The sequence below is a fragment of the Nycticebus coucang genome, chromosome 8 (assembly GCF_027406575.1).
Source record: "Nycticebus coucang isolate mNycCou1 chromosome 8, mNycCou1.pri, whole genome shotgun sequence".
Taxonomy (NCBI): domain Eukaryota; kingdom Metazoa; phylum Chordata; class Mammalia; order Primates; family Lorisidae; genus Nycticebus; species Nycticebus coucang.
Window position 1 is genome coordinate 40,288,754 of NC_069787.1, and position 25,554 is coordinate 40,314,307.

The window sequence follows — 25,554 nt, forward strand, 5'->3', positions numbered from 1 at the left end:
GGTGTGTTATGAACATAAATACCTGGGCTGAAGAGAACACCTGTTGCTGAGTTTGCATTTACTTTTTCCACCAATGAAGAGACAGTCTCATGAGAATTCATAAAACATGCTTATTGAATAAATCTGGTTATTCTGCAATGAGGAAAAAAAGATGGTGATGTTGCTTAGAACAGGAAACTCTGTGGTGACTGCAGGCATGAGTCTACAGCCTGAGACTTCTGACAAGACTCAGAAACTCTACTTCATATTTTATGAGTTCTTTAGGTGTCTTGGGTGGCCAGTGACTTAATTTCCTCCTTGCAATCTAAACCTGGTCTGCCCTGAATTTGGTTCTCTGTAGTTGGAAAGTTCTACTTTTAATACACATCGTCTGGCAATTGTAGTAATTCTCCTTGCTTTTTCATCTGGGGATTTAAATTGTTCCATGAGACGTACAGATACCCAATTTGGGTTAGGGGTTTGATTTAAATGTGCTGTCAGTTTTGATTTTTCACATTACCTGCTTATGCTAGCAGAGAGGGCTCACTAAACTAGCAATAAGTTTTCAATTCAAAGAGGTCAAAATAAACTCGGTGTCACGTGAGTAGCCAGGGGTTTCTTCTGACTAAGTTCAGCAAACTGGAGGGAGGGGGCTGCCCAGTGAGCATGATGAAGTGGGAGGGTGCAGCAATAGGATTCTATTTTCAGTAACATCTCACCTTTTGGAGACTCTATTTGTAAATTGTCTGCACAGAGATGCAATGGCAACAGCTAATTAGATGTCCTCCTTACTGATCTCCTGACCACAAAGAAAACCAGTAAGAATTCAAAGAAAATCCTTGAAGTTCTCCTTTCAGAAATGTATGATAAACCAGTGTGAGGTTCTAACAGTGCCTTGTATATAAGATGTACTCAATAAAGGTGTTTAAAGCAATGGCATTCACCCTAATGTCTGGAGTTGTTTAGTGCATGGTTTTTCTTCTCTAGGATACAAGATTTCAGTTTCCTACTCAAAGACACACAACTTCCCACAACTCCAGCTCAGCAATGTGGCACACAGGACAGCAATATCCAGAGATAATCTCGCAGGAAATCATTCTTAACATGTCAGACAAGCAGCTTGACGAATTTTCTTTCTCATTTAACTCCCATACGTTTGGGCTCGCCAGATCACAGTCATCAGGATGGGCTGGGTTATGCTGCAGTGACAAGAAATCCTGACTTCAGTGACTGATAATCACAAAGGTTTATTTCTCACTCCCTACATGACCTGTATGGTTGGCCAGAGTGGGTTGTTTATTCTAGTTACCCAGGGACCTCTGCTAGGGGAGGGCTCATCCCCATCCTCATGTTCCTTGAAGCTGGGTAAAAAAGGAGCATTTCAGTATTACTCTGGTAATTAAATGTTTCTACCTAGAACAGACATGGGCCACTTCCACTCATATGTTATCATCTAAAGCTAATCACGGACCACATGATGACCAGGTGTCAGGGAGGTGAAACCTTCCACGCCCTAGGAAGGAGGTAATGAAGCAGTGTATTTGGAGGCAGCCCTGATGACTAGCTCACAGATCTGTCCTGGCTTCAGGAGGGGAGATCTTGACTTGTGGTCTTGTCTCTATCTCTTAATGGTGTTTGAAACCCTGTTAAAAACCACCAGGAAGAACTTTCCATGGAAAAATATTCATATGTTATGGTTAAAGTATGATTGAAAGCATAACCCAGTGACCCAATCTCAAAGGGTCGGGCAGTAATTAAACCTCTATCCCAAGCTGGGCATGGTGGCTCACACCTGTAATCCCAGAACTCTGAGAGGTGAAGCTCTGCTTGAGCTCATGAGTTTGAAATCAGCCTGAGCAAAAGTAAGACCCCATCTCTACTAAAAATAGAAAAAACTAGCCAGGTATTGTGGCAGACTCTTGTAGTCCCAGCTACTTAGAAGGCTAGGCGAGAAGATTACTTGAGCCAAAGAGTTTGAGGTTGCTGTGAGCTATGACACCATGGCACTCTACCCAGGGTGAATGAATGAAACTGTCTCAAAAAAAAAAAAAATTCCTCTATCACAATGTTTTTCAACCTTTTTCATCTCATGGCATACTTGAATCTATAGTTAAATTTCCATGGCTTACTTAAATTATGTTGATCAAAAAAAAAAAGAGTAAAAGAAAGAATATACTTAGTGTGCTTTGAACTTCTTTTAAACATAATTTAATTAATGATCTTTAAAAATGTTCATAGCATGCCTAACATCCTCCCCCAGAACACTAGTTGGAAATCACTGCTTTGTCCTAATTACTGTTCCCTTCAATAAAAAATGAGGTCCTTTGCCCATACACACAGAAAACAGGACTGTCAATAGGACTAACCCTGATTGCCTGAGTGATCTCATCAGTATAGTAATCCTGTCAACACTAGATTTTGTTGATAATTAAAAATCTGAGAATTGTCTTTAGAGAAAGTTCTATTCATGTCTCTTGCCCATTGATATATGGGATTGTTGGCTTTTTTCATCTGGAAGGAAGTATGGAGAAACCTCAAAGCACTCAAGCTAGACCTCCCATTTGATCCTGCAATCCCATTACTGGGCATCTACCCAGAAGGAAAAAAATCCTTTTATCATAAGGACACTTGTACTAGACTGTTTATTGCAGCTCAATTTACAATCGCCAAAATGTGGAAACAGCCTAAATGCCCACCAACCCAGGAATGGATTAACAAGCTGTGGTATATGTATACCATGGAATACTATTCAGCCATTAAAAAAATGGAGACTTTACATCCTTCGTATTAACCTGGATGGACGTGGAAGACATTATTCTGAGTAAAGCATCACAAGAATGGAGAAGCATGAATCCTCTGTACTCAATTTTGATATGAGGACAATTAATGACAATTATGGTTATGGCGGGGGAAGCAGGAAGAGGGAAGGAGGGAGGGGGGTGAGGCCTTGGTGTGTGTCACACTTTATGGGGGCAAGACATGATTGCAAGAGGGACTTTACCTGACAATTGCAATCAGTGTAACTGGCTTATTGTACCCTCAATGAATCCCCAACAATAAAAAAAAAAAAAATCTGAGAATTGAATCCAGTGGGACTTTGGATGAGCGATATGTCCTGGGGGGAGCTCAATGAGCAAAAAGGCCTCCTCCAGGGACATCTGAGTAGAGAAGGGGAAAGGGACTAAATAGCCAGGTAGTGAATACCGTGACAAAGCTATCCTCCCTCCTGACAAGAAACACTGGCTGCACCTGACCAAGGAGGTATCAGTGAGGGAACACACCTCCCATCACCAAGCTGAAAGGTTTATCCCCTTCCTACTTCCCACAGAGGTCATAGAATCTCAGAAAGGGCTGCCATTTTACAAGCATAGAAGGCAGTGCGCCCTGCTCTCCCTGAGGGCAAGGTCAATCACACTGGTGATATCCAGAGAATCTCAGGATATGCGTGGGTGATATGCCCTCTAAGGATACACACACACACACACACACACACACACGCAGATATTCATATATATTAATATACTCATATTCACAGTTAAACTCAACATAATGGACCCCTGGGCCAACGTGTCTGCTCTTCTTCTAAAGCAGAGGTTATAATCCACAGGCTAAATCGGGCTTTTTAAAATGGTCTGCGAGGAAAGAATAGATTTTCACATTTTTAAATTCTAGGAAAAAAAACTGCGGAAACTAGTTGTTACATCTCGCCATATTAAGAATCTACTTAATATCTTCAATTTTGCCTCTTGGCCTATAAAGCCTAAGAGGCAAAATCTGGTTCATCAGAAAAATTTTCTGGCCCTGTCTAGATTATTAGGAAAGGCAGCTGCCTCCAGACACCCTTCTAGGAAAACATTCATTAAGAGAATTCACTAATAACCGCATGGCATAGCTGCTGGGGGCCTTCTTCTACTGGCTGTGAAAATTTCACTGAGGTTACTATGATTACAAGTGAAAAAGAAACTGGAAAAATGTGGCAGAGGAGAAATGCAGGGTAGGCAGGGAACATACCAAATTGGAATTCACAACCACAGTGTATGCTCACTTCTTAGTGTTAACAACTTTGTGAAACGAGGGTGACGGGACTTGGTCATCCAGTTTCTGTGTTGGTGTGCCTATCGCCAGACCACAGAGCAGAACCCCGTTGAACCCTGAACAGAGTTGGACAAATGGAGCTGTGACTCCTGTTGGTGGTGGTGAACATCTCACAGGTGCTAGAGATGACACCATTGTCTCATTCATATGATATGTTCCAAAAATCTCATGCAGACATTGGCTTGACTCTATTTAAGTGTGAAGAAATGTAGGCATGGGTCTTCAGCGACAGTTTACTAAGATATCTTGGCATCTCTGATGTTAGTAATCTCAGTCTCAATTAAGTGCCACACCATACACAGCAGCAGAGAGGGCATGGACCCAACTGTGAAAGGAGAAAGAGAGCAGAAATAAACACAGAGACTGATGATGAATGCTGATGTGCTCCATTCTCACTCCTTCCCAGCCAGGCACCCTTTACCCTTCCATGGAGTAGGCATTTTCTATATTCAATGTTGTCTCAGTTAAAGAAAAGGTTAATGAGGCTCCTGCTATCAGGGAGTGAACATTCTGCTTATAGGAGGGGACAAATGGTAGACAACTTGTTGAACAAGATGATTACAGGTGGTCATGTATGCTAGGATGGCAATAAAAGGTTGAGAGTAATTGGGTGAGGTCAACTTCTGGACCCCTGAGGGTGATCAGAAAAGATGGGGAAGAGCCAGACATGTGATCAGCTATGGGAAAAACATTCCAGGCAGAGGGAACAGCAGGGCCAGGGCCCTCAAGTGTAAAGAGGCAGAAAGGCTAGAATTAGTTAAGGGAAGGGAAGAGAAGCTAGAGACGTCAAGGGGGTCAGATTTTGCAGAGCTCTGACACTGAGCTGTGTTTGATTTAGACTGATCACAAGAGATAAAGACTGGTTATAATCAAGCCTCTAGAGTCCAATTCCTGATCTTGAAGATTGGCTAAGGCAGAATGGCCACCCAGAGTCACTAGGAGCCAGAAGGGCCTATAAAGCTACAGGTGGGGCAAGAGTGTGGCTGGCCAACCTGGAGCAGCTAGTTGAATGTACCACCAGGGTTTAGAGGAAAGTGTGGGATGAGGTAGGACTAGAGCTGGAAGCTGAGAAGACACAGATACAGGCAGGAGGTAAGAAAACAGGTATAAGCCAGGGTGCCAAGACTTTTGTCACTGACCTGTCTGAGTTTCTTGGGACTCCTTCTTTGGGTGCCGGGGCAACATAACCTGGTTAGATTGTGAAGAATTAAGTTGCAAGGGCAATTACGAATTTGGAAAGATATTCTCAGAGCATATTGAAGTCTCCAGTAGTTCAAAATCTGGTTAAAAGATGAAGTATAAGACAAAACTAAAGGACAATACAAATGCTGAGCTATGGGACATGTTGAGTTTCTGCACACAGTGGAAGTCAGAAGGGAGTGAGATTCTCAGATACAGAGAGCATCCAGGGCAGCAGAGCTGGAACTTACAGTGGACTCTTACCTCGACAGATGGGCACTTTAAGTGACAAATCTGAAATGACGAGGAATAATCAGGGAATAGGTAAGCCGAGAAAAGAAAGGCAACAATTAAGAACAGTCCAGATGAAGTCTGCTATCACTTCCTTTCCTGATAATTAGAGCAAAATGTATTTTATAATAACATTTTAAGTTAACAATAGACTTAATTCTCTCCACCTACCACCTGGCTAAGATCAAGAAGAGGGAGCTCAGGAGAAATTTCAGAAAGATAAGAGGGGAAACTGGCTGTTTTGCAAGCAGGGCCCTTTCTTCTTTGAAACCACTTTCAAAGGGGAAAGCTTCATGATAATGAAAAGTATCATCGTCGTTATTATTGACTTCAAATATTGGGCTCTCTCATGACAAAAGCTTCATTCTCTGTAATCTTATTGTTGTTTGGTATCATGAAGACATTGAAATTCATTTACACCTCCAGCTCTGGATACAGCGAGTGCCAGCTGCTACTCTCCCTCTGTGGCTGGTTTTACCCTATTATGCTATTTATAGGGCCTCCTCCGTGAAGGTGGCAGGAATAGTGATGCCAAAGTTTCCCGCTTCCCTCCATCTGACAGCTGGCATGTTGTCTGACAACACAAAGGGAAAGAAGAAAGGTTGCATATCAAAATATTTTGAAGGCATCACTGTCAAACATACAGACACACAACATGGATAATTACTTAGGTTTCACTGCATTGTTCAAAATGAAATCTTTCAGGGGACAGTTGATAAATTTCAGGAAAATACGTGTTTTTTTTTATTCCAAAATGTATGCCTTTTTCTTATTGTGCACAAAGAAATTCAAAATAAATTATTATTTTGCCAAGGATGTCAATTCTGAGCATGAGAGGTTTTTTTGTTGTTGTTTTGGGTTTTGTTTTAACTTCTAAAGTCTACAATGTGTTGATCTAGGTAAATTTCCATCAAGTAAACAAGTAAATTATATTTCCACTGACTTTAATAAATAAAATTAAATCACCCAAAACCTGCATGGAAAACTCTAAGATGGTGCCTAATGCAACAAATTCCCAAGGGTACCAAAACATAATGAACACTCAAAATTTGACTCAATTAACTGAAGTCCATTCCTATTTGAGTATGTTTTCTCCATCGGCCAGCCTTTGGGTTTTAAGAGTTTCTCCAAAGGCACATGTCTTGGAATTTCCCTTATGTCTGTTTGTATTATTAAAACACCACACTCCAGAGCTGTGTCACATATGGACTACTCTGTGGGGAATACTCCTTAGGTAAAGTTCCTTGATCTGATTAATTCGGTCCCTGTCTTATCACTCATCAACTTTCTGAGGCTCACCAGTGCCCCTCACTCTCCTAGGCACTCTGCTCTACAGAACCTTCCCTCCCACCACCAGCCCCCATGTACTCCCAGCTGCCTACGTGAGGACTAGAAAACCAACCAGGAATGGTTCTCACCAATGTTACTCCTAACCTTTTATTTGTGTACCAGCTCCAGAGGCTGTACTGCACCAATTCAATTCTCTTTCGGGAAAAAGACACAGGTAACTTCCAGGTGGTGGTGAAACCTCAGGGAAGAGTTGGGGCACAATGAAGGGTGGCCTGTCCCAAAGTTCTGAGTGAAAGGTATAAATTATGGTGCCCAAAGATTAGACCACAGCAGACATGCTCAGGCCAGGTTTATTGAAAGGGGAGGTGACCCACCTGGGCAGTGCAAAGATGGCGTCTGCACCTGGGGGGCAGTTAGAGACCACATTTATATGGGGCCATGGGGGACAGGGCACATTCCACAGGTTGCCTGTCAGGTTGAGGTCTTTTGGTAAGAACTTCTCAAGGAATGGGCTTGTCAGTTCCTTTGTGTTTTTGTTTTAGGAAAAGAGAAGGAGGAGGGAGGAGACAGGGTTTTTGTGTGGCTGCGTTAGGCCCCACAACACTGAGGTCCTAAAGACTTACTGGAAGGTGGTGGAGAGTGAGAAGAGATCAGACGTGCAGAAAGAATCCCAGAAAGCAACAGAGATTGACGTGGTGTCCTAGGGACAGAGGTGGCTGCTATAACAAATTTCCATAGACTGGGTGGCTTAAAGAACAGAGATTTAGTTCTCCGAGTTCTGGAAGATAGGAAGTCTTCCATCAGGGTGCCAGCATGGCCAGGTTCTGCCAAGGACTCTCTTCCAGGTTCCAGACACTAAAGTCCTGTGTTCTCACCTCTTGGAGGTATCTTTTATAAAGGCACTGATCCCATTCATCAGAGCCCCACCTTCATGACCTAATTATCACCCAAAGGCCCCACCTTCTAATACCATCACCTTGGGAGTTAGGATTTCAGCATATGAATTTCGAGGAGACAAACATTCAGCCCATAGTAGATGAGCATCATGTCAGCCCCTAGAGAGCTCCACTGGGATTGGGCCTTGCAGAGGTCTGGTCGTGTAATGTTCCCTGGATTCCTGGAGATCTCTGTATCCTTCCAAAAGAAAAGTGGCTTTTAAATGTGAGCTTTCTTGCACCTTACTCCTAAGGTGGCCAAAAGACTTCTGAATCTAAGTCACCTGGTGGTGGTTAAATGTACCAAACACTGGTCTCTATCTAAGACCTGAATGAGATGATGTTGAGGATGGAGACCAAAAATACTTCTAACAAGCACCACATACATTGCCAGAATTTGGGAACTACATTCCTTACAGAAATGTCTTCCTTTTACCTATGAAAGCTGCTAAAAAGATGAAATACAAAATTCAACTAAATCCCTATTCAGTATCAGAACATGTCGTGTTCACATTATCTTTAAGTTACTAAAAAGCACTGTAATCATGAGGGTGATTGCGTTAATGCCCAAGTAGCAATGCTTGTGATACTCAACCCTCATTATTGCAATGAGTTCTAACCATTCTCATGAAATGAGCATGTGCCTATTAAAATCAATATTATATGTGCCAGACACCATGTGCCACATTCAGCTTGATTTTCTCTTCTGTCTGTGCAATATTATGTGTCACAGAGAAACTACTATACAATAATTGTCATGTTCTTAATGCAAATTAAGTAAGAAAGGTGATGTCAAACTATCTCCAGAATTTATGTTCAAAACCTTTAAAAAGAGATAACATGCAAATTGTCATCGAGACTGTGAATTTCATAAGGGATTGAATCATTGCCAATTCCAGGAATTCCTTAAAGTATTGATGCTGACTATGGTGACATCGCTTACTCTTTGGAAGCAAGATGGCTACATTGAGGCTAAATGTTGGAAAGCTTTTATGGTTTGCAACATGTTCTCAGGTTGTTTATGGTATCAAAAACCAAATTTGTGCCAGCACTTGACAATGAAAACTGGCATACAGATTTACCATTTTTAGTGGACTTAACTGCTGATTTAAAGGAGTTCAGCATGCATTTTCAAGTTTAAAACCAACTTAATCAATACAATGTTTCAACCCATAGCAATGTTTCAAATAAAACAAAAATTCTGATAAGCTAAAATCAAGGCAAATAATTTTATGCATTTTGATATGTTGGCTAAACACAGTCCTGTGAACAGCAAAAAATAGTAGCCTTGCTTTTTGATTTGATACAAGAATTTGACAGTGGATTTCTTGGAAAGTAATCAATATTTTGGTGCATTTGCAACTCCATTTTCAGTTAACATAAATATGTTACCAGCCAATTTTCAAATGGAATGCATAGGGCTTCCATCTTATATTCAACTTAAAGAAAAATTTGATCAAGTTTCTTTACTGGACTTTTATAGGTCCTGTCTTCCCAGAGATAGTTATCCCTCGCTTTACAATCACACCTTACTCATGTCATCACTCTTTGGTAGCATCTACATTCACAAGCAACTATTTTCCCAGTGGTGCATCTTACAAGGGTATATGTGAAACTTGGTAAACGGTCTGTGAAGCTAGTGAATGATGCCCCATGAATATATCAATGTACACAGCTATGATTTAATAAAAAAAAATTGACACTAGTGAAACTTGGTAAATGTGGAATGTAAGTGTCTTGGCATAGTAACTGAGAGAATGCCAGGAAGGCTATATTAACCAGTGTGATGAAAGTGTGTCAAATGGTCTGTGAAGCTAGTGAATGATGCCTCATGATCAATGTACACAGCTATGATTTAATAAAAAAAATAATAAAAATAAAAAAAACAAAAAAAAGCAACTATTTTCAAAATTGAATAACATTAAGAGTAAAATTAGATCCAAAATATCTAATGAACACTTTACGAACTCAGAATTGCAGCTACTTCCATCTAACCAGATATTGATCAAATACAAGGTCAAATGTCCCACTAGTATTATGTTGTCCACTTTTCTTTTACTTTTATTTAAAAAAAAAAAAAGCCATTTTATTGCTTAGATATGTACATTTTCCATATTAGTGATTGCAAACTTGGTACCTGCTTGGTGATTTTAAGACTATCTGAATGGGCCCCTGCATAATTAGAATTATTATGTGAGGATTTTTTTGCCTATCTGTGGTGGCAGATATTGTGAAAATTATGCCTGGATCTTTCTGGTTTTTCAGCTTTTGTTAGTGTTTATGTATTTAATGTGTGGCCCAAGATAACTTCTCTTTTTCCAATGTAGCCCAGAGAAGCCGAAAGTTTGAATACCCCTGATTTAGAGCTTAGAGAAACACAGATACGGCAAATGAAGTTAGAAGGAAGTGTGGCAGGAGTGTCACATGTAAAATGTTACAACAGCATGACATTAGCAAGACAGGAGCAATTAATTCTGGCTCTCAGAGATAAAGGTAAACTCTCTGAGGATAAAATATTTGATCCTGGCCTCAATACGAATTAGAATTTGAGACTCTTAAAGCTTAAGTTTAATAAGAGGAGAAAGTAATTCTAGCAAAGAATATACTGTATTCATAACCTTTTGCTATGCAACAAGCCACTCCAAAACATACTGTTAAACATAGTGTTAAAACAATATTTATATTTCCCATAATTCTGTGGACTAGTTCAGCAGTGTTTTCTGGAATGTGTTTGCCTGACAGGAGCCACACGGCCAACAAGGAACTCATTTGTGTGCCTGGGGGCATAGCTGAGTTGGCAGGGGCTTTGCCCATGGCCTGTCATTCTCTAGGACAGGGTTTTTCAAACATTTTTATCTCATCACACACTTGAATCTCTAGTTAAACTTCTGAAGCACACTTAAATTATGTTGATCAAAAAAAAGGGGGTGGTAAAAAAAGAATGTAGTTACTGTGCGTTGAACTTCTTTCCAAAATAATTTGATTAATGAAATTTAAAAATTTTCGCAGCACACCTGTTGCGTGAAGGCCAAAATGGTATGGGGCAAAGAATGTCTACAAGCTCTTTTATGGCAAGTAGCAATATTCTTTATTTTCAGCCAGCTTAAATAGCCAACCAGTCACATACATACTATTAATCTATAACCATACATTTCTCCACTACCTTGATTGTAATATTAAATTATTTTTACCGTGGAGCCTACTAGTCTACTGATTAACTGATGATAAATTTCTTAATTCTCACACAAGACATACGTCAGTTGTTTTGCCCATAACTGATAAATTATAAGACCACTTCAAAGATGTAGTATAATTACTCTTAAAATCCCTGAAACCCATTGGTAACCTAGGACACAGTAACTTATTACCTCCCTTACCCATAGTTCAGGGGCCATTCAGCTTTTCAGACACATATGTGTCACGCTCTGAGCTGGGTCACTGGGCTTGGGGATTCTATGCCCCAAAAACCCCCAGGCTTACAGCCACAATGTTGTGTCACTGACTGTGGAGTTTTACCTCTAGCAATCAGGCTTAACAACCTTTGTTTACGGAGGTAGCGAGGCCTGCAGGTCAGCGGGAAATCGAAACTGCTTTTTCCTTAGGCCTTCAGGGCACAGAGCATATAGGCTTTTAGCCTATACACACCTAAGATCCTTTCATGGCACATCAGTATACCACAGCACATGAGTTGAAAATCACTGCTCTAGACTAAGGCCAGTAAGAGAAAGCAAACCTCAGTAATCACCTACTTTCAAGCCTTACCTTGCATCACAGTTGCCAATAACCACTGACCAAAGCAAATAAGAAAGCTAAAACCAGGCTCCTGGAGTGGAGAAATACATCCCACCTCAAAATCACATTGCAGAAGGTTGTATGTATACACAAATAGTAGGAGGATCTCAGCCACCTTTGAAAGTAATCTACTCTGTATGGTAGGTATACACAAAACCGCATCCCAAGGAAATCCCCCTATTTTTCACTTAGGCAGGGGCAGGAGAGGAGAAAGAATATGAAAAACTATTTCCAAATGGAGTTAATTAACACCTCATCATCACCACTTTCATTGCCATCACAGAACCAGAACCCGAACCCCAAATTCTAAAAATATCCATCAACTTAAAGGTCAAACTGCTTAAAACAATATAATTTGCATCACCCTTAGACATGACAGTGAAACAACGGTATGAGCAGCTGAAGAACATAAATTTTAATCCTATTTAGTATGCAAAAAAGAAAATCCAAACTAGAGAAACTCAGAGCAACTGTGAATGGTGAGAAAGGTCCTGGGTTCACTAGGTCACCAGCCTGAAGCTGCTCCATTGACACTTGTGGAGTTTGTCCCTGAATGAAAGGGGGTCTCCTATCATGCAGTGATGCTGACTGTCTGCTTGTCCTTGGTCCTCCATGGCTGAGGTGGTACTTTGGTCAGAATGTTAGCAAACTGAGCCTTGTCACGAACTTTATCAGGCACTGATAATCAATAGCCGGAGTCCTCTCCCCACTCAGAAGGTGAATTGATATTGAATTGAGTCCTCCTTGTGCCGTTACAAAATAAGCCATTACAAAAACAATGAACAAATGGAAAATAGAGTGTCTTTTATTGATTGTGATGTTTCCTCTTAACTCGATTCCGGCAGGGGAGCTTCTAAGGTGGCACACGCGTACGGACCAAGGGCATTGCCCTGGTTGATAATTCCAAGGAAAGGGACAGCCTCGTCGGCCTAATGGATCTCTCCAATTTCCTCCATTGGGATCCAACTTGGGATTAGTCACTTGACAGATTTATCAGCAGTTCCTCTAGAATATACTTTCTCTCAGAGCAGTTCGGTAAGTTTCAGCTATGCACCTGGGCATACTTTCATGACCAAGGCCCTTTTTTAAAGACACCGTCCATGTGGCACCAAAGTGTTCCTGTGTGTTCCTTTTTAAACCAACAGTCTTTGTTTTTTTATATTACTTATTTTTCTCAGTATGTGACTAGCAAACTACGTGCCCCCCTCCCCATATACTTTATAGGAAAACAATTTGCACATGAAGTACTCCTTTAAAAAGAATATGTTTCAGCAGTCCATTAGATTTCCTAAATCCTCTCCCACCTTCACTTGAACACTATTTTTTTTTTTATGAGACAGAGTCGCACTCTGTCACCCTAGGTAGAGTACCCTGGCATCATAGCCCACAGCAATCTCAAACTCAGGCTCAGTCCATCCTCTTGCCCCAGCTTCCCAAGTAACTGGGACTATGAGTGCCTGCAACAATGCCCAGCTAGTTTTTCTATTTTTTGTAGAGATCTGGTCTCACTCTTGCTCAGGCTGGTCTTGAAATTCTGAGCTCAGGCAATCCACCTACCTTGGCCTCACAGAGTACTAAGATTACAGGCATAAGCCACCACACCTGGCCACTTGGACACTTTTTTCTTTTTTTTTGAGACATAGTATCACCGAAGGTAACATAGTGACATTGTGACATCATAGCTCTCAGCAACCTCAAACTCTTGGGCTTAAGTGATTCTCTTGCCTCAGCCTCCCAAGTAGCTGGGAATATAGGCACCCATCACAACGCCTGGCTATTTTTCATTGAGGTTGTCATCATTGTTGTTTAGCAGGCCCGGGCCAGTTCGAACCTGCCAACCTCAGTGTATGTGGCTGGCGCCATAACCACTGTGCTATGGGTGCCAAGCCTTCAACACTATTTTTTTTTTTTTGTAGAGACAGAGTCTCACTTTACTGCCCTCGGTAGAGTGCCGTGGCCTCACACAGCTCACAGCAACCTCCAACTCCTGGGCTTAAGCGATTCTCTTGCCTCAGCCTCCTGAGTAGCTGGGACTACAGGCACCCGCCACAACGCCCGGCTATTTTTTTTTGGTTGCAATTTGGCAGGGGCCGGGTTTGAACCCGCCACCCTCGGTATATGGGGCCGGCGCCTTACTGACTGAGCCACAGGCGCCACCTTTTCACTATGGAATAATTTTAGTTTTATAGAAACATAGAAAAGATGTTACAGTGAGTTCCTATATATCCCTCACCCAGTTGAGTTCCCCCCAATTTTACCACCACGGTACTTTTGTTCAAACTAGAAGACCAACAGTTAGTACATTCCAGACTCACTTCAGGTTTCACTGGTTTCTCCACTAGCAGGGAACTATTTTGCATTTAGTCCTTGTGTCTCCTCAGCATCCTCTGGTCTGTGACAGTTTCTCAGTCTTTGTAATAACCTTGATAACTTTGAGGAGTACCGGTCAGTATTTTGTAGAATGCCCCTCGATTCAGGTTTTTCTGGTGATTTTGTTCTGATTAGCTTGGGGTGATGGGTTTTGGCAAGAATATCACAGAGGTGAAGTGTCTTTCTCATTATATTCTATCAAGTGCGATATGCCACCAATATAAGTTATCACCGACAGCACTAAACTTGATCACCTGGCTAAGGATGTTTTTTTCCATGTTTCTCTTCCGTAAAACTTTTTTTTTTTTTTTTTGAAGCAGGTGAGCCTTAAAATGCAGTGTCATATTAAGGTAGTATTTCTAAATATTAAGTTGCTTGAGATATTAAAATTTAAAGTGCCACTATTCTGTTAGACTCCTTAATAACAGACTAAGGGAAGCTGAGTGGGAAGTTGAGAAGTATTAGGGTGAGAAAAGAGAAAGAGAAGAAAGGATATAAGTTTATTTCAAGTTAAGGTTTTATTTTAAAATTTAATAGTAAAGTTCTTTCAAAGAAGACACTAAACTATGTTTGCCAACTGGTTAGCATCAGCCTTACGGGATTCAACCTCGGAACTCTTTATTAGTTATAAACAAGGCAAGCTTATTCCCACTTCTAAAATCTTCAGATATTTTAAATTGAAATTAACAATTGCCAACTTAAAGTCTACTTTGCATTTCAGAAGAATTGAGAATGTAAGTCTGGGCAGCTACTTCAGTCATATCTTGGGGAGGGAGTAATCAAACAAAAAGCTGTTAAATCTATAGTAGAACCTCCATAGTTACCACCTCCCCACACTGACCACCTCCTTAAGTTGACCCAATTTTCATAGACCAGACATGCACCACATGTACGTATCAGTACAGAGGAGGCCTAGTTCTGTATGTTGGCCACCTGCATATGTTGACCAGTTTGTTACAGTCCCTTAAGTGGTCAACATACAGCAGTTCTACTGTTTTTAAAATGTTATGAATTAGCACCTAGTACATGAATAATGTTCCTTGTATATTCTTCATGGTAGCAAAATCTGTGTTGTGCTAGATAACCTTGCTTCTGAAAATGTGATGCTCTCATGAGCCTCACTGGCATCACTGGGGAGAAATGTGGAGTCTCAGATCCCACTTCAAACCTCCAGAATGAGAACCTGCAGCTTAACCAGATCCCCAGGTGATTCCTACATACATTACAGTCTGAAACATGCTGCTTTAGAGACTCGTACCCTGGATGTGAAAGACAAGCATTGAGCTCATGAAAAATAATGTGTATGAACTTTAGTTCCTCTGTGTGCAAGACAGTGATAACATATGAGTTTTAAAAACATAGTGTGTTAAAAAAAAATTACGGTACTAGTCCGTGAATTATGCTGTTTACCTTTCAAAGGCAAAATTTTTCTCTTAGGCAAATCTGCTAATTAGTTACATCTTAAATCAGCCCGGATATATCCCTTTAACATAATCTTTATTTAAAAAAAAAAGACTGTAAAAAATAAATCCATTTTTTAAAATGGAGACATACAGAAAGTAAAGCTTTATATTTTGAATTTGAATTTCATCTTATAACTGAGAGACAGGAATAGCCTTTGGTCCCCGTAGTTGGTGATAAATCCTTTCACCTCTGTGCTCTGCTGCTACCTACGTGCCCAGCAGGTCCTCCCTACAACAGACTTTTGTTTTTAATCATTGCATGAGGATGAGATTTAAACATGCTTTGGGGACATAGGTACAGTGGTCATTGCTATTGGTTTTATGTCAGTCAAAGAAAATGCGAAACATACTGAATCACATGGTGGTAATTCATACTGATTTCCAAATGCAAAAGGGTTTCCGTGTCTCCCTTGCTGTAACTTTGGTGAAAAAGAAACATGTCCAAGAAATCATAGTTGAAAGTAGACTGGACGTGAGGAAATCATTTTGGATGAGTAATCTTCAGGGTAGTAGCGTGAGTCATGGACAAAAGAATCAGCATCAAGGGAAGCTATTGGAAATGCTAAAATGCACAGATGGGAAATGCAACTGAAGGGGGGAAGGAGAAGCTTTTAGAACCAAAGCTAAAGTCCTGTCCAGCCTAGCCCCTCACTAGCTCTGTGACACTGAGCAAGGTACTCAACTTCTCTTAAGCCTCAGCTTCCTTATCTGTAAAATGGGATAATGATAGTACCCAGTTCAAAGAGCTGTCATAAGGCTTTCATGACATAATGCACAATGCCATAGAACATAGCTGCAAAAACATTAGATATTATCAGTATTATCGTCATAATTTTAAAATGTATAGTAAGTGCTTTGTACAATTCAGGCACATATAAGTACTCGATAAATAATGGCTATTATTATTGTAATGTTGCCAGTAGCTTCCTTGAATCCTCCAAGTTCAAATCTCAGAGAATGATAAAATAAACTGTAACACTGGGCTATGAAATGAAGTACTTCTAGCCGGAGCTGGTGTCACTCTAACCAGACTCCATGCCCACAACAGCCTCTGAGTGGTGACTTGGAATTCCTCCTTAGGCTTCCCTCTCTCACCAAGGGAAGTGTCCCCAACACTTGGGCCTGACATGATGTGTAAGGTCAATTATGACTTGAAAGAATCTAGCCCCCAAACTGAGATGCAGGTTTTTCAAAGAGAGGTAACAAAGGTCACCCTGGAGACAACTTTTCTTAACAGATGATTCTCCTAGGCATCGGAGAAGCCAAAATGGACCTCGGCTTGAATATCCTGCAGACATCCTGCATTTTGACAGCTACAATTCTTTCTTTTTCAATTTCAATTCTTATTGATTTTGAAGATTCTCATTTCAGAGATGTATGCCATCGTTGTACTACAGTGTTTAGCAATTTATCTGTGCCCGCTTTTATATGCTAGATTGATCCTTTCCCACTGATGCTGCAGGTGGGGGCGTGCTCAGGTTTGCTATTCGGTGCCATCTCTGCTCACAAGGTATTAAACAGAAACACTTCACCCCTCACCTGAGGAAGAAATGCTAAAATAAGCCCAGCACGGGGGAGGTTCACATTTGGTAATGAAGCAGCAAAAGCTCCTTCTGGGAAGAAAGGCATAAATTAGGGAGAAGTGGAATCTGAGGGGGGCAAGGGCAATGGAGACATTGTTATGTGTTTAAAAGAGCAGATTTCCCTCTGGGAAGTCAGATGGAGAATAGCATTAAATAGACTTCTCCTAGAAATGGTATTTTTATTTTTTAACATGTGCAAACAAATAGGTAGAAAAGATTTTAGGAAGCGTGGAGAAGACAAATGAAATGAACCTGGATGAGAATACGTTTCTTCTTGAGCGAGCAGTAGAATTTACTTAAAGCATGGCGAACATGCTGGAAGAAAAATGCTTTGAAATTTAGAGATTAAAGAACAACCCAAAACATTTAAGAACCAAAATAATTTTCTCTTTAGCCTAATTTCAACTATTCTATCTTTTTGTCACCATGATAATTGTAGGGGTTTTTTGTTGGTGGAGGAATTTCTTCATGTCAACACACTGTTCCTTCCCTTTTCTTCTGATCCCACGGGAAATACTGCTCAAATCCCACATAACATAGAAGGGCTTCAGGCTTGGGGCTTCCCTTGCTCCACCTAAATTAACCCCCTTTGGCAAATACTGCATGGGACTTATGCTAAAATGTGTGTGTATATATATATATATATATTTTACTGAAATTCCACTTTAACCGGGTTATTTAGGACCCGCTTATACTAAAATCGTATTTGTTATCTGAAGTTCAAATTTAACTGGGCATGCTGTATTTTATTTATATGGAACCTTAGACTGTGCCTGCCTGCTCACTTGCCAGTCCCGTTATTTCTCTTATGAAATGCAGCAGCTGGTCTCTCATCCCATAAAGCAGCAATTATCAAATGCCACCATCTTGTCAACATGCTGAGAGTTTAGGATAAGCTATGTTGTTCTGAGCTGGTTTTTTAGTAGAGTAGTATTTATCTAGTCTTATCTTAGCTACAGCTGGTGAGCTCCCCTCACCCATGTGAGAACAGCACCCTTGAGAACAGTTATTTTTTAGAGAAAAGACAACCACTGACTTAGGGAAGGTGAAATCTATTATCGTGTTACTGAGAGACAAGGACGAAGGCAGCCTATGTCCTAGGATGCTTCCACTACAGTGTGAGCAAGTGCTTTGGTCCGGAGAAACTGACCACTTGTGGAACTGAGTAGGGCAGGGTAAATGAAGCAGAAAACCTCAGCAGGAACACACCTTCAGTCCTTCACTATTCCTGAGTGATCGCTCTAACAAAAGTGGCCCGTCCGGGCGGCGCCTGTGGCTCAGTGAGTAGGGCGCCAGCCCCATATGCTGAGGGTGGCGGGTTCAAACCCAGCCCCGGCCAAACTGCAACAAAAAAATAGCCGGGCGTTGTGGCGGGTGCCTGTAGTCCCAGCTACTCGGGAGGCTGAGGCAAGAGAATCGCGTAAGCCCAAGAGTTAGAGGTTGCTGTGAGCTGTGTGAGGCCACGGCACTCTACCCAAGGGCAGTACAGTGAGACTCTGTCTCTACAAAAAAAAAAAAAAAAGTAGCCCGTCCATGTCACGCACTACTTAATTTTGGTGGGAGTGAGTGTGCAGGAGTGGGTGCCCATGCATACGTGTTTATGGGGCAGTTACGTGTCTTAAAAATTCCAACCTCCTCTCTAAAATCCTAAAGAGCCTGGAAATCATACTATGATACATTAAATTTTTCTTCCTATCTATCAGCTTCTTTCATTCTAAAGCATTTTATAATTCTTATGTATGTCCTAAGACATCCCAAGGCCAGCTCCCTGCAGTCTCGAGTTTGGAGAAACTGGCTCATAGGAAGGCATTTTCTTGACCTGATGCATCACTCACATGGCTTCCTACAAGGACAGTGGCATTTAGATTCACTTCATAGAAGATTCTAACAATGTGTGTGGGGAATAGGCCTTGCTAATGGGCTGAAATTTGGAAAATTTTCCAGATACTCTTTATGCAGCACTGAGTTTCAGGCAACATAAATGACTCATTTCACAAATAACCCTGAATGACCTTACTCTCTGTGTCAAGTCAGGAAAGAAAATTTGACCTTTCCTTAAATGTATTGAGGCGCCCAGTCGTGGGGCAAGAGAGTAGTAGTAAGGAGAAAGAACAGATTTAGAAATGTTGATCCAAATATAAGATTTACATGAGACGTATCTTGCACTTGGCAAGGAGAGATCCTGAAATGTGGAATTATAGACCTTGAGGGAACCTCAAAAATATATCAAACCCAGTTAACAGGACATGGGGGATAGTCCTAGACAATTTGATTTGTTCATGAGCTTTTAATTGTCATGCAATCAATGGTAACAATCATTAAATGTTTTAGGTATTATTATTTTCCTATTGCTTATTTCCTGTGATTTAAGATAAACTTTGAAACAACATTACTAATCAGCCGCTTTAGATAAAGAAACATATCACTATAAAACATGATTAGGGAAAATTTCTATTGCCACAGAACTGATAATGATCTCAACTCCAGGTTTTCTGGCCTGAAACCTTTGCCCACATGTTTTAGAGTCATTGTGTCCAGGTACTATTATAGAAACTTGATGAATAAGACAACGCACTTCTGCCTCAAAGCGCTTAGCATAATAACCTCTCCATATATATTAAACAAATTTAATACCATATTATAAGACAGACAAACTACATCACACACCTTCAAAGAGCAGGAATAGGTAACATAAAAATGCACTCAATACATTCAACACATACTAAATCTTGAGTTCTTAGAGGCCAGTTTCAGAAGAGAGAAAGAAGAAGAAGAAAGAAAATAAGAGGTACAAGGAGAAAAATGGTCCAGATGGGATGGGGTAGGAAACAGAACTCAGACGAAGATGTATTCACGAGACGGAGCCAACGTGCCTGTCCTTTGCCTTTGTGGTTTTCGCCACCTATGACTTCTGACAACTTGCTCAGGAACACTTAGTTTCATCTTCAAGGTACTCATTCTACAGCACAGTCCTATCCACAAGTCCTAACCTCTCCTGCCAGCTCCTTTAACTCTAATTATTGCTTTCTCATAACCTACATTTCTCTCTACTTATACTAAACAATTCTGTTTCCCTAGAACAATAAACTTTTTGAGGCTGGAATCCATTTCTGATTCATTGTAGCAGCTCCTAACATACCTACTGCAGTTTCCAGTTTCTATTAGGCTCTCAATATATCTTTTGTGAATTGAGACTAAATTGAGGTTTCCATTCCTAATTTACCACCTTGGGTAAATAAATCAGACCCTATTTAAACAAAATGGATTTTTATATCCACCATGACAAAAACCTTGTCCTCTTTTAATGAGTTGAATGTGTATGTTGGGTTTTCATCAAGGGAAGGCACTCTATTAGCTTCTAGGGAGGGAGGATGCAATGTGAAACACAGGAACTGTCCTCTAGAGACTTACATTTTATGTTCCTCTCCATGGTGCACTTCCCATTTTAATTTGGAACTCGCTCAATCAATTCAATTTGGGACCAACTTTCCCATTGATCCATCAGGATTACACCCACCTGCCAAAGAGCTTCACTGGATGGGCAGAGGGCAGAGCCATCAGCCAGGTCCCAGGGCTTCACCTGGACTCCATCAGTCACATGCTGATGGGGGAAACTGTGGGCCAAAGAAACAGAGGACAGTAGAAGGAATACAGGACACACATATAAATCTGAGATAAACATAAAAATCAATAGTGTTCTATTTTTCTGATTTGTCTTTTTAAGGAGAAGTATGATTTACCAAAGGAAATTTGGGGGGAATATTCCCTACCTCATACGGTACTTAACAAATGAAAATCTTGGCCACAAAGTCAGGGTCTTCTCTAGGGTACCTAGTACATTGTTGATGTTCAAACAAAATTTTCCTCAAGTGAGACCAGTTGGGGAATGAAGTACAGTGATACATTCATGGTTCTTATCATTTCTTAGAAAATTCTGATTATGAAAAAAAACGGGTTTTCCCATCCTCTTCAAGAAAAATAGGTTGTGATGGCAATATAGAAAAAGACATCTCCTGGTTGTGGTCAACAAGGTCAGGATTGCTAAGATTTTGCAATTAAATGAGGCCTTAATGAATAAACAAATTGGGGTATATCCGTTCCACAGAATTTTACTGAAAATAAAACAGAAATGGGATATCAAGCCATGAAAATACACAGAGGAAACTTAAATAATCTAAAAAGATCAGTGGTTGCCAGGGATTAGGGGAGATGAAGAGAGGATGGGTGAGTAGGTACAATATGGGCTTTTTAGGTCATTAAAAGTGCTCTGTATAATATTATCATGGTGGGTACGCATCATTATCTGTGTGTCAAAAACCATAGACTATACAATGCAAAAGTGAAGCCCAGTGTAAAATATGAACTTCAGTTAATAACCATGTATCACTATCGGCTCATCAATTGTAACAAATGTATCACACAAGAAGCGAGATGTTAATGGGGAAACTGGGAGGGGCTGAGGGTCCTTTAACAGAATATATTGGGACTTTGTACATTTTGCTAAATTTTTCTGTTAACCTAAAACTGCTCAAAGAACCGCCTATCAATTTTTTAAAAGCAATCTCTTATCAGGCAAAATGTAATTCATTAAAATGAAATCTCAAGTAATCTAAATGAGTTATCATATGACTGTAGACCTATTTGGGAGGGGAGCACAGTGGCTGGGTCTATGGTGAACTTCTTGTTGCATTATTCAAGACAGATGATGTGGATTTTGAGAGGCAGAAAGGCAAATGTTCAAAAGCTACAAAAAAGACAAAACAAAGGAATACACGAGCAAGCAGCCCGGATCATTTTCCAGCAGCCAGAGAGAGGTGAGATGGGGAAGCAATTACATTGGGGGAAGAACACGAAGAACAAGATGAAAGGTCACAACGAAAACGGAAGAATTACAGGTAAAAGGGAAACATACATTAGAAGTGGGGAATGCAAAGAAGTCAGGGAAATGTTTTTTAACCGTCTTATTTGCTTTATAGTTTCAACACGGGGCCACTGCCGCTGTGTAGCATTGTACAGTCAAAGGGCACTATTTGAAGTTTTCAGAGTCTTTCAAGAATGTAGGGTAGGGAACTATAGCAGGCTGAAACTCGACAACTTTTCAAAACTTTCTGGTGCTTTTTCACCCCTAGCGATTTTCTCTCATCCAATCTCTATTTTGTCTTCAGTAGGAAGATTTTTCACATTCAAATGGTTCCCAGACACACTCTGCTTTTGATCAGAATAAGATGAACTAAGACAATTCTGGCTTGGTTCTTTCCCCAACTTTATTTACACCCTGTGCAAGGAAGCCAGGAGAGGGATAGGGAGGAATCAAACAAGTGTCATTGGGTCCCCTCCTGCCACTCTGCATTAGTCCAGATGACCACAAAATCTCTAGAAATATTTTTTAAAAGAAGGAATGATGGGGAGGGTCTTTATTTGTAGGCTCTCTGTTCCTGGCCTCACATTCCACAGTGTACCACAACAGTAGCCAGAAGCAGCACTGGACTTTCTCTAGTGAGGAGCATTTGGCACGATTGTGGGCCAATGCCAACCGCAAATTCAAATACAAGGCGGTGGCGAATGGGAAGGTTCTTCCAAATGATCCAGTCTTCCTTGAGCCTCATGAAGAAATGACACTCTGCAAATACTATGAGAAAAGATTATTGGAATTCTGTTCTGTGTTCAAGCCAGCAATGCCAAGGTCTGTTGTGGCTCACTTGTGCATTTTTGGCCTGCAAAGTAGATGAATTCAATGTTTCTTTTTTTTTTTTACCTCAAGGCTTTATAACCATTTTTTTTTACTTTTTTTTTTTTTATTGTTGGGGATTCATTGAGGGTACAATAAGCCAGAGTACACTTGTTGCATTTGTTAGGTAAAGTCCCTCTTGCAATCATGTCTTGCCCCCAGAAGGTGTGGCACACACCAAGCCCCACCCCCCTCCCTCCTTCCCTCTCTCTGCTTTTCCTTCCCCCCCCCCCGACCTTAATTGTCATTAATTATCCTCATATCAAAATTGAGTACATAGGATTCATGCTTCTCCATTCTTGTGATGTTTTACTAAGAATAATGTCTTCCACTTCCATCCAGGTTAATACGAAGGATGTAAAGTCTTCATTTTTTTTTAATAGCTGAATAGTATTCTCCTGTCCAAGAGGACTCTCCCGAAGGTTTCCAACAAATTGAGGACTAGAAACATTGAATACAATTCAGAGAGTCCTTTGGGAGAGTCCTCTTGGACAGGAGAAGGCACTTGAACAGATTTTGGAATATGAACTGCTACTTACCCAGCAACTTAATTTCCACCTTATTGTCCATAATACTTACAGACCATTTGAGGGCTTCCTCATCGATTTAAAGACTTGCTATCCCATGTTGGAGAATCCAGAGATTTTGAGGAAAACAGCTGATGACTTTCTTAATAGAATTGCCTTGACAGATGCATACCTTTTATACACACCTTCCCAAATTGCCCTCACTGCCATTTTATCTAGTGCCTCTAGGGCTGGAATTACTATGGAAAGTAATTTATCAGAGAGTCTGATGTTAAGAGAGAATGGATATAACGAAAAGCCTGAGAAACTTAGTGAAGGAGTATGAACCACCCAGATCTGAAGAAGTCGCTGTTCTGAAACAGAAGTTAGAGCACTGCAATTCTGTTGAGCTTGCACTTCATGTAACTACGAAGAAGAGGAAAGGCTATGAAGATGATGATGATGTCTCAAAGAAATCCAAACACGAGGAGGAAGAATGGACTGACGATGACCTGGTAGATTCCCCTTAACCATTTGAAGTTGAATTGTCAATGCTGATCAAGAGTAGGAAGAGTATTGGACACTTCACTTTATTTGAAAATTATAATGGGAAAACATCAAAATATGTTAAACTTTTCTATGTGTTATTTAATTTTTTTTCTTTTATAGTAACTTTATGTAAAATAAAAGATCTTCAAAATAAAAAAATAAATAAATAAAAGGGGTGGCGCCTGTGGCTCAGTCAGTAAGGCGCCGGCTCCATATTACCAAGAGTGGTGGGTTCAAACCCAGCCCCGGCTGAACTGCAACCAAAAAATAGCTGGGCATTGTGACGGGCGCCTGTAATCCCAGCTACCTGGGAGGCTGAGGCAAGAGAATGGCTGAAGCCCAGGAGTTGGAGGTTGCTGTGAGCTGTGTGATGCCACAGTACTCTACGGAGGGCTATAAAGTGAGACTGTCTCTCAAAAATAAATACATAAATAAATAAATAAATAAATAAAAGAAGGAATGAATGCTGTCCACTGAAAGTGAAAGACACTCTCTCTCCTGAAGGTAAAGTAGGTGAAGTTTATGTTAGGGTGTCGGCAAAAGTTATAGATACAAATACACACTTAAGATGGTTCAAATTAAGACTTTTCGACTTTGGTGCAAAAACAATTCACATTCAGCAGACTCAACTTTAGTCCCGTTAACTTACAATATTTTCATCTGATGATGAATTTATTGGGTTATTGTGAGTGGGGGAACATGTGTAATCCTTTGTTGAGGAGAGATAAGTCATTGCTTCTTGCCAGATGAATGAAGAAAGCTCCGGGCACCCAGGCCTGTGAAGGAATGGAGAAAAGGTGAGCAACACCTTCAGAGATGCTTTCCTGCCACACTCTACATCAGCTGACTTACTTTAAACTCCTCCTGGGAGAGAACAAAGCACAAATGCAAAAATGATCTGGAGAGACTGAAGCCCACTGTACCGTTCCTAAGGAAGGACGAGCTGCCCCTGGAGATTTTTGGACACTCAGCAGCAGCCTTCGAACTGTAGGTCACAACACACTGCACACGTCATGGAATCAATTCACTAGGTCATAGTCAGCATAGAATTCTGACTTTTTTTAGGAGTATTTAATTTATTATTTGTCCTTATAGTCACTTAAGATTACTTAAGTGATATTGATACTAATTTTTAAAATGTTACCACATGTAGCAATGATATGATTTATAAAACTAGGTGTCACAATAAAAAGAAGTTTGAAGAACAGTGCTCTAGATGGAATGTGAGGGGTCTGGAGTCACTAGAAATGGATCCAAAGAGTTGATTTGGTTCCCCCTCTCCTAGCTGCCCTCACCCTACCCAAACCAGCTTGAATGCAGCGGCCCCCCCTGGGGAGAGGGTAGATCTGCCTGTGAAGGTGCCTTGCAAAGGAGGTGGTTCTGGTGGCACCTCATGCATGCAGGAGCCACTAAGAGCCAGAGCACTGGCTGTACTGGAATCTGAAACAACCTGATATAGCTCCTGAAGCCATAACTACAATGTTCATGGAGAATGACCTATGGAATATCTCTTTAAATATTGTTGGTCATACCATGCCCAGCCCCACCTAGATATTAAAAGTGATGGACTTATTCATTGTTAGAAAGTGTCCAATGCTCTCTGACAACTTTGAACACAGAACTGAGGATTGTAGGAGGTAAAAAACTTCTTTGGAGTCAGGACTGAAGTCATCTCCTTAATACCACGTCCTTGTTCCTGATTCTTGGCTGGGTTATGTCAAGTGGCAAAGGAACATAGGGAGGTGGGGTAGAGGTATTGAGGTGGAAATTGGGAAAGTTTCAGGAAAAATAATA

General features: G+C 40.7%; 1 long non-coding RNA gene and 1 pseudogene across 3 annotated transcripts in view; one reads left to right on the forward strand and one right to left on the reverse strand.

Annotated features, from left to right (window-relative positions):
* The first annotated feature begins 22,402 nt into the window (after positions 1 to 22,402).
* Positions 22,403 to 23,819, forward strand: LOC128592076 (cyclin-H-like; annotated as a pseudogene). Its single transcript, XR_008381759.1, has 2 exons — positions 22,403 to 22,738; positions 23,175 to 23,819. The product of XR_008381759.1 is annotated as a cyclin-H-like (transcript).
* A 601-nt stretch (positions 23,820 to 24,420) lies between these two features.
* LOC128592506 (uncharacterized) overlaps positions 24,421 to 25,554 on the reverse strand; it is a 64,873-nt gene continuing 63,739 nt past the window's right edge. For both annotated transcript variants that reach the window (XR_008381899.1, XR_008381900.1), the window contains exon 3: positions 24,421 to 24,536. This is a non-coding gene — a long non-coding RNA (uncharacterized LOC128592506). The remainder of the gene's footprint in view (positions 24,537 to 25,554) is intronic.